Source organism: Oryctolagus cuniculus, chromosome 5, assembly GCF_051225735.1.
Source record: "Oryctolagus cuniculus isolate XC-2025 breed Fujian yellow rabbit chromosome 5, ASM5122573v1, whole genome shotgun sequence".
NCBI lineage: Eukaryota > Metazoa > Chordata > Mammalia > Lagomorpha > Leporidae > Oryctolagus > Oryctolagus cuniculus.
Genome location: NC_142871.1, coordinates 15,298,385 through 15,312,986, shown reverse-complemented (window position 1 = coordinate 15,312,986; position 14,602 = coordinate 15,298,385). Strand labels below are relative to the sequence as shown.

At 39.4% G+C, this 14,602-nt stretch overlaps 1 protein-coding gene across 10 annotated transcripts in view; it reads right to left on the bottom strand.

Annotated features, from left to right (window-relative positions):
- The window catches only part of SYNE1 (spectrin repeat containing nuclear envelope protein 1), a 551,459-nt gene that overhangs the window by 443,056 nt on the left and 93,801 nt on the right, over positions 1 to 14,602 (bottom strand). The gene's annotated exons all lie outside the window — the stretch shown is intronic.

Here is a 14,602-nt window from a genome sequence, read left to right as displayed (position 1 = left end):
ATTGATCCATTAGAATGTTCCAAGTGCTTTAAAATTTGCAACATGTTAGTCTTGTGTATACTTTCAATCACTCATTAAAATTTCACTGTTGAATTATACCTCAACAAAATTACTAAAAAAAGAGTTTGGAGCAGGTGTTTGGCCTAACAGTTAACAAGCTAGTTAAGATGCCCACATCCTACCTAACAGTGCCTGAGTTCAATGCTTGGCTCTGACTCCAACTTCCTGCTAATGTTAGCAGGTGATAGTTCATGTGCTTGAGTTCCTGGAAGATCTGTATTGAGTTCTTGGCTCCTAGCTTATTTCTTATTCCAGACCTGACTTTTGCTGACATTTGAGGCCTGAACCAATGGATAGGAGCTTGCTCTTTAATTTCTTTTTAATTTATGTGAGAAATAGACAAAGTTCTCTGAGACCAGCTAAATGTCAAAATTTATGCTAAATGAAAAGGAATTGAGAGACCAACAGGACAAGGCCTCTGTCAGTACGGATCTAGATGTGGAGATGCAGAAGCAAGGGAAATTCTATAGAAGAGGCCTACTCAGTAATGTGATAAAACAGAGCTTTACACATTGGTTACTACAGGAACATAAGCCATTTGAGGAGTGTGGCAAATACATCCTAGTAGTGACTTCCAAGAACTTCCACCCTCTGGAGGTTATAATTTTGAATAGGGAAAGTGCAGACAGAATCTGCGACTTGCTGCTCACCAACAGATCATCACAAAGGTGATGAATGTGGCACCTCTGCTCATGTTACTTTCCTTAGCTCCATCCTGGCTGACAGCAATGAGACATTCCCCTGCCCACCTGGAAGAACCAAAGAGCCGTGCTGTAAAGTGCCCATGGAGAGGGCCCATGGCAGGGAACTGCGGGTCCCAGTTAGGGACATGGTTAAGCCAGGCGCCCTCAGATTCACAGCCACTGGGAAGACACCATCTGCCCACACGTGGATCAGCTTGAAAGTGGATTATTCCCTAACGGAACTTCCAGATGAGAATGCAGCTCAGTTGGCCGATGATTATAGCCCATGAGGCCCCAAGCAGAAGACATGGCTGAGTATAGATTCCTGAGCCACAGAAATTTGGAGATACTGTATGTTGTTTTAAACTGTTTATAGTAATTTGGGAGTCATAGGAGAAAACTAAACACATAACAGTGGGAATTTATTATCATGCCAGTGATTTCATTCCAGCTCTGTACACCAAAATCTACAAGTTCTGTAAGACCCAATATTCTTCCCATTTTTATTTATGTGAACAAACTTCATGTACTTCATACAGATTTAGTAGCATAGTGATACTTTTCAACCTACCCTCCCTTCCACCCTCTTTCTTCCTTTTTAATTTTTACAATGACATACCTTCAGTTTTTAATTTTTTTTTTTTTTTTGACAGGCAGAGTGGACAGTGAGAGAGACAGAAAGGTCTTCCTTTTTGCCGTTGGTTCACCCTCCAATGGCTGTCGCGGCCGGCATGCTGCAGCTGGCACATCACGCTGATCCAATGGCAGGAGCCAGGTACTCCTCCTGGTCTCCCATGGGGTGCAGGGCCCAAGCACTTGGGCCATCCTCCACTGCACTCCCTGGCCACAGCAGAGAGCTTGCCTGGAAGGGGGGCAACCGGGACAGAATCCGGTGCCCCGACCGGGACTAGAACCCGGTGTGCCGGCGCCGCAAGGCGGAGGATTAGCCTAGTGAGCCGCGGCGCCGGCCACTTTCAGTTTATTTTATAACCGTAAGATTAACCCTCTACAAAGTATTTAATAGTAGTAATAAGAAAAAAGTAGTAAGACAAGGACTGTAAACAATAACAAATCTCAAAATGTCAGTTTTACTCTATATATTACATTATTTTGTACTCTATTATCACAGATCAAGGAAAACATATGGCGTTTGCCTTTGGGGACTGGCTATTTCACTAAATATAAAGTACAGGGATTCCTCAGAAATCTGAATATAGACCGCCCATATGACCTAGCCATCCCACCCCTGAGAATTTACCCAAACAAAATAAAATTCAATGAAAGAGCTGTATGTCCCCCCATGTATAACAAATCAATTCACAATAGCTAAGACATGGAATCAACCTAGATGTCCATCAGCCATTGACAGCATAAAGAAATGTGGTATACAGACACTATGGAATGCTACTCAGATGTAAGAATGAATGAAATCCTTTCTTTCCAACAAAATGGATGCAAGTGGAAACCAAAATAATTAGAAAATCAAGAGATAAATGCCCAAGACAGGAAGCAGTTTAACACTTCCAAGAAAAGGGGTGAATTTTATTTACACCACCATGACCTTTTCCATGCCAGTTGTTTGGAAAACAGACTAAACCTTGAGGGAGGACCCAGACAAGCAAGATGCAACTTTAATCCCCGAAACCTGGCGGAGGGAGGATGCTGCTCAAATCAAAACCTCTAGCTCTGAGTGTCAGGAACATTTGATCGCCTATTAGAGTATGCTCCTTGGAGCACCTACAAATATGATAGACATGAATGAGAAAGCCAAAATCTTTGAATCTGGAGAAACATTAGATATATCAATAAATTTAAAGAACATCATTATTTGCTATTTTTAAATTTTTATTATTTTGTATTTGAAAGGCAGAGACATACACAGAGACATATAGAGATCTTCCATCTGCTACTTCACTCCCCAAATGTCCAGAACAACTGGGGAGAGGCCAGACCAGTCAAGTGTCAGGATGGCATCGAGTCTCCAATGTAGGTGGCAGGTGCCAACCATCTGAACCATCGCTGCTGCCTCCCAGGGTGAAGAACAGCAAGAAGGTGAGTCAGAAGCAGAGCCAGGACTGAAATCCCAAATCGTGTCTTCAACACTTCACCAGTCACTCCATTTAATGTATTTTTTTTTAATTTATATGACAGAGTTATAGACAGAGAGAAAGGTCTTCCCTTCATTGGTTCACTCCCCAAATGGCCGCCACAGCCAGCACAGCACCGATCCAAACCCAGGAACCAGGTGCCTCTTCCCAGTCTCCCATGCGGGTGCAGGGGCCCAAGCATCCGGGCCATCCTCCACTTGCCCTTCCAGGCCACAGCAGAGAGCTGGACTGGAAGAGGAGCAACTGGGACTAGGACCCAGCGCCCATATGGGATGCCGGCGCTGCAGGTGAAGGATTAACTAAGTGAGCCATGCAGGTTAAGGATTAACTAAGTGAGCCATGCACCGGCCCCCATTTATTGTATTTTAAACATGTTTCTTGTTTTGGCTTTCAACACAAATGAACAAACCAGTGGGGGCCAGTGTTATAGCTTAGCAGGTTAAACCTCCGTATGCTATGCCAGTATCCCTTATGGGTACTGACTGATTCCAGTCTTGGCTGCTCTACTTTCAATCCAGTTGCCTGTTCATGTTTTTGGGAAAGCAGCTGAAGTTAGCCTAAGTGCTTGGGCCCCAGCACCCATGTGGGAGACCTAGGAGAAGCTCTGGGTTCCTATTTGCAGCCTGGCCCAGCCCTGGCCATTGTGCCCATTTGGAGAGCAAACCAGCAGATGAAAGATCTCAATCTCTCCCTCCCTTCCTCCTCCTCTCCTCTCTCTCTCTCTCTCCCATTCTCTCTACAACTCTGCATTTCAAATAAATAAATCTAACAAAAAAAGCTACTACTAAAACCATAGGCAATACTTCCTGTGTACATGGCATTTAAATATTTAAATTTAAATATATACATGGAATTTAAATATAGAAATATATAAAACTGTTATAATTACTTAATGATTATGTATTAATTCATTTAATTCTTGTAATAAGCCTATAAATGTACTATAATTCTAAACATAAACGTAACAAGCAAGTGATACATTAAAAATTCTACCAAAGTTATCCAGTGACAGAACTATTTTACACTCTAGAATTTTGGTTCTTATGTCTTTATACAGCTTCACAGGCATATAAAAATTATAAAATATCAAATTATAAAATCTTAAAAATAAATCAAATATAAAAATGATAAATTATAAAATTATAATATCAAATCTATTACATGAAATGTTTAACTCAAGGGTAAATCAACTTAAGTTTGACCTTTGAATCCGTTTTATAAATAATGTACCAACAAAATAATTTTAATTATGTTCAATGGAAATCAGAACTTTAATACTAAATTGGAATTCCAAATCTATAGTGATATATGGTACATTAAAAATGTATGTAAATTTTTACAGATAATTTGAGATTATGTACTCTTTTACAAACATTATAAGCTGTCATGGTTTTAAAAGTTAAAATAGTGTCATGTTGGTGAATAATGTCACAAATTTAAGAATGTAATCTAACAACACAGTGCTTTACGATTTTAAATTATTAATTTCACTGCTACCAGTTTTAATGAAACACTGCATTATAACAGCTTCATCTGATGATGAATTTGAGTTTATATTTAGACTTAGCCAACAGGCTTTCTTTTAGAAAGCTCAAATTGTGTCTTTTGTAGCACTGAATATATCTAAATGTCAGATTCCATGCATGCGTCCTTTTATCTTGTGCTGCAAAACCACATTTTACTGGGTCCTAAGAATCTACCTTTAATGTTATTATATATAACCAGCTGAATTCTCAGTAAATGTTTCCTAATTTTACCATTTTCCCAAATGAAAATATCCTAAAAGTTCATAAGATCAACAAACTCATTTTTTTGGTGAAACCTTGATAATTTGCTTCCAGATTTTTTAGTTACATCTGATACTAACAACATAAAATGTTTAATTATGGAAGGAACAAATATGTGATGAATGTCTCCAACCTACATAAAGAACTATTATGAATAATGCAATATGTTTATAATGCTCTTGACAAAAAACCAAGTTAATCTAACTACATAGGTTTATAGAGTTCCCCCTACATATCCTTTATTGTATTTAAGGTGACATTATTTAAATATATCTCATAAGTAATGACTTTATTAACACTTTTTCTGTCTGCAGCATCTGAGAACGTGATATTGTCTTATAAGTGTTCATATGTGTGCATGCTAACATTTCTATTTAAAACAGAAACTTACAAATTTTGTTGAGCAGGTGTATTAGTTCTGAACACAATAAACTTTATCTACTCCCCACAAATAAATACAGTCTTCTGGTTTAAAAATAATCAAGTTGGGGTTGGCATTGTGGCACAGCTGGTTAAGTCAGGACCTGCAATGCTAGCATTCCATAAGAGCACTGGTTTAAGTCCTGGCTACTCCACATCCAATTTGGCTCCCTGGAAGTGCTTCTGGGAAAGTAGCAGAAGATGGCTTGGACCCCTAGATAGAGTTTTGGGCTCCTGGTCATTACAGCTATTTGGGGAATAAGCAGAGGATGGAAGCTCTTTCACTCTGTCTCTCCCTCTAACTCTGCCTTTCAAATAAAATCAATCTTAAAAATTATAGGGAAGAAGGAATTGATCCTTTATCAGTTTTATTCCCTAATTTCTATTAATATAACTAAGATCCACACAGTTCTTATGCTAGTAACCCCCCACATTGAATCCATAAAGAATTTCTTACTACTTCCTATCTCATATCCACCAGTATCAGTCTTGTTCAAGCCAACACCATATTTTAGATTCATTTTAGATTCATTGCCACCTACAAATTGGGTTTTTGATTAGACAGCAGGGACTATGCCTAACTTATTCATGGCTGCATTTTCAATCACTGCATAGCAGATAGTGAGTGGGCAGTTTGCCATGGACATGCTAAGTCCCCTGCTGTGGAAGAACTGGTAGTAAAAAGAATGAAACACACGTATAAACAATAACTCAACAAAATGTGCTAACCACCACAATAGAAGAGCACCCGTAATACTACAGAAACCAAAAGAAAATTCTTATGTGGGATAATGAAATGGGTTGCCAGCTTGAGTAGCTCGTAGGAAATGATATTAAGCCAAGCATCAGATGATGAAAGGAAATTTGTATGAAAGAGGGCAGCATTGAAAACACACAATGGGGCTGGCTCTGTGGTATACCGGATAAAGCCGCCACCTGCAGTGCCGGTATTCCATATTGGCACCGGTTCAAGTCCTGCCTGCTCCACTTCCAATCCAGCTCTCTGCTATGGCCTGAGAAACCAGTAGAAGATGGCTCAAATTCTTGGGCCCCTGCACCCATGTGGGAGGACCCGGAGGAGGCTTCTGGCTTCTGGCTTTGGATCTACACAGCACCGACCATTGAAGCCAGTTGGAGAGTGAACCAGTGGATGGAAGAACCTCTTTCTCTGCCTTACTTTCTGTGTGTAACTGACTTTCAAATAAATTTTTTCTTGATTGAAAATTTTCTTCCTGAAAATTGAAGTGGAGCAACTCTATGGGTGCCAAACTGTTTTGCCCAGATGAGCTGCAGACAAGAGCAAAGCTTTCCATGGAAATATTAAACAAGATCCAGAAGCAGTTCTTCCAAAATTTTAACAAGAGGTAAAAGGTGACTACTATACAAGCCTGAAGAAAAAGCAGAGAATGCAACAGCTCCCAAGAGGTGGAAGTGATCTTGTCAAAGCAGAAGCAGATCTGTCCAGAGCAAAGTCCATGGCTACAGTTTTTGTGGATTCTTTGGCTCTACAAAGCGTTAATAAGCAAAATGTCCTAACTGTGATATCATCTTCGTCTTATGTCAGGGTTCTGAGAAAATGGACCAAAGATTTATCAGAAAAACTCCAGGAAGCATCACCATAGTCCTTCTCCACCATGACAATGTTCCTGTACATTCCACACATCAAATGAGGACAATTTTATGGGAAATCGGTAGGTATCATCAACTTGTAATCCTGATTTGGCTCCTTCTAACTTTTGTTTCCTAACCTTAAAAATCTCTAAGTGACACCTATTTTACTCTAGCTAATAATGTTACAAAGACTGCATTGATATGGTTAAATTTGCAGCACTCAATTATTTAGAGACGGCTGTATCAACACTTACAAAGTATCTTGAATTGAATGGCGTATATGTTGAAAATTAAAATTTCTATTTTTTACATTTAATTTTTAATACAATTTTCAGGAACTTTTTCTAAATATATTTATATATACTAGATTTTCTCCATTCACTTGCATAAGCTAATTTAATCACAGTAATTATCTCATAGAATATACACATACCAAATCATGTTGTACATGTTAAATACGTACATGCAGTATTTGTCAATTTTCCTTCAGTGAGGCTGGAGTGAAAAAAGAGAGAGCTCAGGAAGATTTAACAGAGCTTACTTGATCTTCAACTAGACAAACCAGCTTCTAAGAATCTTAAGAGCATTGCTCATTGCATCCCATAGATATACCCAGTTACTTTCAAACTTTAGGATTTGGGGGCACAGTATGAACTCTAAACAGATATTAGGCAGCCAACCTCCACTAAAAAGATAGGATGATTGAAAACAAGCAGAGGGCTTTGGAATCACAATTTTGTGTGTCTAGAAAGAAGGCTAAAACTATCAGAGTCCTAAACTTACTAAAAGACCAGGACCATCTCTTAGTCCTAGATTAAAGGATTCGGCCGCAAGTACTAGCTGCATTTCTGATCAGCTTTGAGTCATGATAGCAAGCTCCCTTTTGTTCTTCTCTTTGAAAAGAAATATCTACTGCAAGAGCCTACCTTATTTCATCACTGCATGTCAGCCACACGGAGAGCAAATAGTTTCTTTTTCATTTATAGGTCTAGGGATTAAAAGGAGCTACACCCAAAAGACCTCATCTGCATCTGAATCAGATGCAGATGACACAAACTGGACTTGGAACTTGATGCTGTTTTAGAAACTTGTTTATTTTCCATCAGCTTCATTTCCATTTTTGCTTTAGAGACTGTGGCTGAGCAGCATAAGCCCACTCAGTGCTTGTTCCTACCCATTCAGTGGCCTGAGCAGAAAGAGCTGCAGACCAGTCTTCAGCAGGGAACTGCTCAGTAGGCACAGAGGTCAAGGTCACGTGCACACCTTCAGACCAGCCTGCAGCCTCAAATGCAGCAGCAGGAACTCAGGAGCTGGGGCAGTCCATTCACCCTGAAATTCTTTAGTCACAGCATTTTCAGCTGCAGCTTGTTTTTTTTCAAAAAAAATATTTTGGGAAAGATTATTTTTGAGTTATGAAATTTTTATGTATTTCATAGACTTAGAAACATGATACTTCCCACCCTAACCTCCCTCCTGCCCAACCCTTCTTCCTCCTCCCTCTCCCATTTCCACTCTTAATTTTTACAAAGATGTACCTTGTTTACTTAATGATCATAAAGTTAACTCTACACTAAAAGAGTTCAACAAATAGTTTGAAGGAAAAAAAAGAAACATCATTCCTCAATGGAAGAGTCAGGACTGTAAACAATCATCAAATCTCAAAGTCCATTTCACTCCAGTACATTACTTTTCATGTACTTTATTAGTTACCCTGGATCAGGGAAAACATATGGTATCTTTTGGGGACTGGATTATTTCATTAAATATAATGGTTTCCAGTTGCATCCATCTTGTTGCAGAAGACAGGATTTTTTTTTTTGTTTATAGCTGAGTAGTACTCCATAGTGTGTATGGATTGTAATTTCTTTATCCAGTCAACAGTTGATGGACAGCTGGGTTCATTCCATATCTTAGCCATTGTGAATTGTGCTGCAATGAACATGGAGGTACAGATAACTCTCATATGCCAATTTCTTTTGGTTTGGGTAAATTCCTTTTGAATCTTTTCAGAAACTCTGTAGAAGACATTCAGGCATGGCCTGCTATGGGTGTTCACTGCAGATGGTACCATGCATATACAGAACTTCTTGGGCCAGCATCCAGTTATTGAATAAGGTTCTAAGCATGAAGTAGCCAGCAATAGAACTGGCATTAGCAAAAACAGTAAATTTCAGAACAATCTGGACAGTGTTCCTAGAGGATGTGATACTGACATCAGCAGGGTTCAATGGCAAAATGCATGGCCTGCCAACAGAAGCGTCTCCCAGGTCCCATTCAGATTGATGATGTAGATGTCACCACATTTCTGTAGATATATTGTTCCATTTAGAAGTCAAGGTTGGTGCTACCTAAGGGGTTCTTGCTGCAAGGAATTTGAAGACCTCCTCCTCCATTTTGGGGGGTGGGGGTGGAACACAGGACATCAAGTGCTCTGGACATTCCCTTTAAGTTGTGCTAGAATCAAGAGCACCATATGAACTCACTGGGTAGCATTGAAAGCTGATTTAGATTCTTGATGACTCTTAATGGAGAATGAGTGAATTTTGCACAAAGGAAGAATAAAAACAACTAATAATCACAGGACAGATTTTAAACAATGGTCCCAACAGCTTCTGGTCTTCGTATGCATTCTCCTTTGCAATGTCACTTTGCTCTTCCTTTTATCCAAGGGTAGAATTGATTTTCGCTTCCCTTTGAATCTGATCTTGTATTATACTTGCTTTGATTAATAATGCAACAGAAATCACTTTGTCTTAGATGTGAGGTTTTAAAAGGTCTTGCATTTCTCTTTCAGCTGTCTTGGATCAAAGTCCTAATACACTGGATAAGGAAAGCTGTCTTTATTAGAGAATGCATGTCAATGTGCAGAAACTTGAGATGCCAGAACCAACTACTTTACTGCACATGAGAGTGAGGTCATCTTGGATATTTGAGACCAATCAACCCCGCAGAGGAACTCAGCACACATGATCCCAGGTGAAGCCAGCAAATTGTGGACTAAGACTTCAAGACTGATGCATCTGAAAACTCTTCTCTTCTGCCTCCATACATAGCTGATTAGTTTCCTTATGGTAAGAGATGAACCCCTGCCTGGCACATTGTTTTTCACATGTGTCCTAATCTGGAACAAATCAGTCAAATCATAGATGGTGAGAAGTGATAAACTGTGATTGTTTTACATTAAAGTTTTGGAGTAATGTGTCACATAGAAAAGGGCAACTGAAACAATGGCATTTAATTGTGTGACCATAATATATAAGTGTGTGTGTGCACGTGTGCAATTCTCTTACTCTTCCTTCACTCTGTTCTCCATAGCAGAAGGATTCTAGACTTTCTTGGTTTCCTTCACTTCCTGGTCATTTGATGTTCTGATGAGTAATGGGGACAATAATGACAAAGAACAAGGACATTGTGACCCTGCCCACATTCCAGCATGGGCTGTCAGGAGATGACAGGAGAGGACAAGAAATCAATAGCTATCTAGAGCCATAGTATTAAGAAAATGAGTAAAGAGATTTTTCATGAAAGCATACATATATTGAATGCTATTTATTGATTTGTTTTTTAAAATCAACTGTATATTAATAAAATCTCATATTGCTTTTTTTTTTAAAGATTTATTTATTTATGTGAAAGTCAGTAACACAGAGAGAGAAGGAGAGGCAGAGAGAGAAAGAGGGATCTTCCATCCTCTGGTTCACTCCCCAAATGGCCACAATGGCCAGAGCTGTGCCGATCCAAAGCCAGGAGCCAGGAGCTTCTTCCAGGTCTCCCACATGGGTGCAGGGGCCCAAGGACTTGGGCCATCTTCTACTGCTTTCCCAGGCCATAGCAGAGAGCTGGATTGGAAGTGGAGCAGCCAGGACTCGAACTGGCGCCCATATGGGATCCGGCAATTCAGGCCAGGGCATTAACCCACTGCGCCAAAGCGCCAACCCCTCATATTGCTTTTAAGATTCCCAGAACTAAAATTGTATTTGTTTTATGTAAAAGGAATGACTAGATCAAAAGAATCTAGCTTCATTGAATTTGCAAAGTATAGTGCTATTTCACTTTACATCTGTAACACCAAGGGAGGAGAATGTGATTATCTCAGATTCTGAGTTTCTTAACCTCAGCATTGACACTGGGGACAAAAAGATTCCTTGTTGTGAGAGGCTGTTGAACATGCTATGGGATGTTGCTGTCCTCCGTGGATTGCATGCCAGCAGCACCCCTACCTCAGTATTACAAGCATCAGTGTCTCCAATCTCAAATTTCTCAGAGGGGGAAAAAAATCATCCCAGTGGATGACAGTTACCTAAATATATGTGCAAAACCACTGTTACTGTCAACATTTCCACTGAATTAACTAACTACTCTAAAAAGTCTTTGTATTTATCTATTTAGGCACAAATTCTTTACTCTGAGATATATGTTAGAGGTGCCAAAATTCAGGAAGGCTAAGACCTTTTCTGAAGGATTATGCAGAAATTATGATTTTTCCAATATGAATGAAATATCCTATTATGTCTGAGATACTCTGTCAATCAAATCTGGGATGTTGGTCTGATGTTATGAGGAGGGGAAGGGGAGATATATATATATTATATATTATATATATAAAATGAAGCCAAACACAATATTCTAAATCTTTAAAACAATTTTCAGATGAGTGAATATGGCCCAGATTTCTGGCTTTCCAGAGGACAGAAACTGAATAATTTGGATGAGAATACAATTTAAAGTTTTTGCCAGACTAGGGATGCTGTTCAGAGAATGAATAGACTCGATATAGCTCAGAGTACGTATTTGAAATTGAATTGCTAACATAGAGCTTGTCTGCAGAATATAAAGACTTGTAAAACTCAAGAGTAAATAAATGCACTCAAAGGGAAAATGGGAAAAAATTTAGTGTAAAAAAATATGAAAGATCAGTAAAATGACAAGCTGATTTTTTTGAAAAAATAAACAAAATTGATACACAATTGGCCCAACTAACAAAAAAAGAGAAGGGAAATACCCAATCAATAAAATCAGAGATGAGAAAGGAAATGTAACACATACTACAGAAATAAAAAGAATCAGGAAGTACTACAAAGAGTAGTATTTTAACAAATTGGGAAGCCTAGAATAAGTCGATAGGTTTCTAGATACATATAATTTACCGAAATTGAGTCATGAAGACATAGAAAACCTAAACAGATCCATAGCCAAGGTGAAATTGAATCACTAAAGACTCTCTCAACAAAGAAAAGCACAGGACCAGACAGCATCACTGCTAAATTCTACCAGACATTTATTTATTTATTTATTTATTTATTTATTTTTGACAGGCAGAGTGGACAGTGAGAGAGAGAGAGAAAGGTCGTCCTTTTTGCCGTTGGTTTACCCTCCAATGGCCACCGCGGCTGGCGCGCTGCAGCCGGCACATTGCACTGATCTGAAGCCAGGAGCCAGGTGCTTCTCTTGCTCTCCCATGCGGGTGCAGGGCCCAAGCACTTGGGCCATCCTCTACTGCACTCCCGGGCCACAGCAGAGAGCTGGCCTGGAAGAGGGGCAACCGGGACAGAATCCGGCGCCCTGACAGGGACTAGAATCCGGTGTGCTGGCGCCGCAAGGTGGAGGATTAGCCTATTGAGCCGTGGCGCCAGCCTGCCAGACATTTAATGAAGAACTAATTCCAATTCTCAAACTATTCAAACCAACTGAAAGAGATGGAATCCTCCCATACACCTTCTATTAAGCCTGTATCACCTTAACTCCTAAGCTAGAAAAATATACAGAGAAAGAGAACTATACCCTGATGAATAGAGATGCAAAAATCCTCAACAAAATATTAGCTAATCAAATCCAACAGCACATCAGAAAGATCATTCACCCAGAACAAGTGGGATTTGTCCCTGGTATGTGTTGAATAATGTTGCAAATCAGTGAATGTGAAACATCACATTAACAAACTGAAGGACAAAAACCACATGGTATTTCAATACATGCAGAGAAGCTTTTAATAAAACACAGTATCCTTAAGCAAATTAGGTATAGAAGGAACATTCCTCAACACAATATTGAATGGGGAAAAGCTGGAAGCATCCCCCCACATCCAGATCCAGAACCAAACAAGCATGCCCATTCTCACCATTGCTATTTAATAGTCTCAGAGGATGTAGCCAGAGCCATTAGATAAGAAAAAGAAATCAAAGGGATACAAACTAGAAACAGTAAATGAAAATGAAACTATCCCTATTTGCAGATGACATTATTCTATATATAGGGGATCAAAAAGACTCCAATGAGAGACTATTTTAGCTTATAAAACAGTCTGGCACAAGTGGCAGGATATAAAATCAACATGGAAAAATTAATAGCCTTTATTCATACAATGTCATGGCTGAGAAAGAACTCGTAAGGTCAGTCCCATTCACAACAGCTCAAAAAAAAAAAAATCAAGTAATTTGGAATAAATTTAACCAAGGGTGTCAAAGATCTCTACAATGAAAATTACAAAACACCAAAGAAATAGAAGATGACATTAAAAAAAAAAGGAAAAATCAATCCATGTTCAATGTAATATCAACCAAAATACCAATGACAATCTTTGCAGATTTAGAATATTTGATGCTAAAATTTATGGGGAAACAAGAGACCCCAAATAGCTAAAGCAATCTTATACAACAAAAACAAAGCTGGAGGCATCACTGTTAGGAAGGGTTGCAGATTGGTGCCTCCTCACACAGGGCACCAAAATGTTAGGAAAAGAGGCACAGAATAGAGAGGAGGCAGTATACGAATTTACAACCAGACCGAATTTATTCAGAGGAAATAACTCCGTAGAGGTGGGTGACCAGCTGCCTGCATGCACACTGATGGAACACATGGCAGAAGGCCCCGACCCCCAGGGGCCAGGCCTTTTTATACTTTAGGAGGGCTGGGATGGGAGTGGGGCAAAGGGGAATTCCTGGAACTGGTCTTTCAGGTGGCTGTCGGGAGTGGGCTATGAAGGCAATAGGGTATGAGATCCAATTGAGTTTCAAGGGCAAGGAATACATTCCAGAGTTTATCTCCTTTGGGCAATGAGGGAGAATGGCTGAGGCTTATGTCACTTTTCCATCAACCACAATACCTGATATAAAGACATATTACAGGGCAGTTATAATCAAAACAGTCTGGTACTAGCACAAAAACAGACCTGTAGACCAATGGAACAGAATAGAAACTCCAGAAATCAATCCATGCATTGACAACCCACTTATCTTTGACAAAGGAGCTAAATCAATCTACGGAGCAAAGACAGTCTCTTCAACAAATGGTACTGGAGAAACTGGATCTCCACATGCAGACGAATGAAACTAGACTCCATCCATCTTACACAAAAATCCACTCAAAATGGATTAAACACCTAAATCTATGACCTGATATAATCAAATTATGGAAGAACATTGGTGGAAACTCTGCATGATACTGACATAGGCAAAGACTTCTTTGAAAAGACTCCAGAAGCACAGGAAATCAAAGCAAAAATTGACAAATGGGATAATATCAAGCTGAGAATTGGCTGTACTGTGAAAGAAACATCAGCAAAGTGAAGAGGCAACCTACAGAATGGGAGAAAATATCTGCAACTGCACAACTTATAAAGGTTTAACATCCAGACCCTATAAAGAACTCAAGAAATTAAACCCCAACAAAATAATCCAGTTAAAAAAATGGGCAAAGGATTTGAACAGGCATTTTCATGAGAGGAAATTTAAGTGGCCAACAGACACTAGAGAAAATGCTCAGGATCACTAGCCTTCAGGGAAATGCAAATCTAAACCACAATGAGGTTCCAGCTCAGCCCAGTTAGAATAGCATTCATACACACATCAACAACTGACACATGCTGATGAAGATGTAGGGAAAAAGTTACCCTAGTCCACTGTTGGTGGGAATGTAAACTTGGGCAGCTACTGTT